Raw genomic sequence first — 1,485 nt, 5'->3', positions numbered from 1 at the left:
GACAGACTCCTGACAGTCTTTTTCCCCCCTCATATTGTTTCAGAAATATATTCTATTGAGTTTGTTATGCATGTTTTAATGTTATATCTATAAATTCTATATATTGTTTATTTAGAACTTGTGTATGATTGTAAATTGTTTATTTCCTAAACAATTGGTCAGGAACTGTCACAATTTACTCTTCCAATTTCAAATTGTTACAGTAAATTAAAACCCTCACATCACTAATAAATGTTCATTTTTTTAATAAAAGCCATAAACTGACAATTAGCACATAGGACAATAGATTTCAGTTGAGTTTTTGTCTTCCTGATCAGTGTTTAAGATTTGAGTATTAATGTCTTACCCAAGTGGTATTTCATAACCAGAGAGGAGCAACAAGAGCAATCAGAACGGGCATCACACGAGGAGAAGGTTCTGCTGAAGAGCACCCTACTGTGCAGTATGTACAGCTTTGGAACTGCAGGGTAGAATCCAAGAGAATCTTTTACGGATCAATGGAGGAAGGAAATGGGAGATTCTCCTCTGTCCATCTGGCAACAGACAAAGGTTTTGGAGGACCTGACGAGGATTGTGGGCACTGATCATGCGGCACTTGCAAAACAACATTCGGTGGACATGACCTGATGTCCCTCCTCCCTCACCATTCACTCTCATAAAGATACTACAGACACTGCAAATCGACAGTTTTTCAGGATCAAGTGTGTCCGCATTTGAACTGTTTTTTAAAATGTATTGTACAGAGAAGTTATTTTGTTTGGATGATTCTTGGCCATCTATCAAATTGAAAAGCAGAACATAATGAATGCATTGATACCTTTGAATGATCATGGTGAGTGTTACCAGACTAGTAGCAGCTACAGTATGTTTAAGCAGTTGGGATAAAGGAGAAAAAACAATAATGACTTGTTAGACTTTCAGTGTAATATTACAGATAGCAAAGTGGACAAGGAGGGTGTGTTGTTTGCTTTGTAGCTCTTTCTAAGAATACTTTAGTTATAATGATGATGCCAAGTCCTGTATAAAGCACTCACGAGTCCAGTGTTAATTAGTTATAAGTAATTTAATCATATGGTAATGATTGCGGAAATCAAGAGCCTAACCAGGAGACACAGGGCACAAGATGAGACTATAAGTCTGTTGATCACAGGGCCCTCGAGGATAGTTGAGAGACACACACGCAGGCAGCATGTGGTTGGAAGGTAAGGGACACCATTCATCATTTTTTTCTACAGTTTTTCATGGCTAGAATGTGGTGAACAGCTCACTACTATAATCAGAGAATCAGAGTTCTGTAAAAAAGAAAAATAGTTACTTTCCTGGGAGACTTATACAGTATCTATCTGCATGTATATTATGTAATTTATGTATACTGGCATAATTTAAAAAATGAATGGACTGGATTATTTAACGGCTTGTTATAACAAACAAAAGGTGTACGATGTTTAGAAATAACTAAGTCATTTTCTCCTGTACATCCACTAT

The sequence above is a fragment of the Lepisosteus platostomus genome, chromosome 2 (assembly GCF_059453375.1).
Source record: "Lepisosteus platostomus isolate fLepPlt1 chromosome 2, fLepPlt1.hap1, whole genome shotgun sequence".
In the NCBI taxonomy this organism is placed as follows: Eukaryota; Metazoa; Chordata; class Actinopteri; order Semionotiformes; family Lepisosteidae; genus Lepisosteus; species Lepisosteus platostomus.
The sequence above is the reverse complement of the archived record's forward strand: the minus strand, read 5'-3'. Positions refer to the sequence as shown.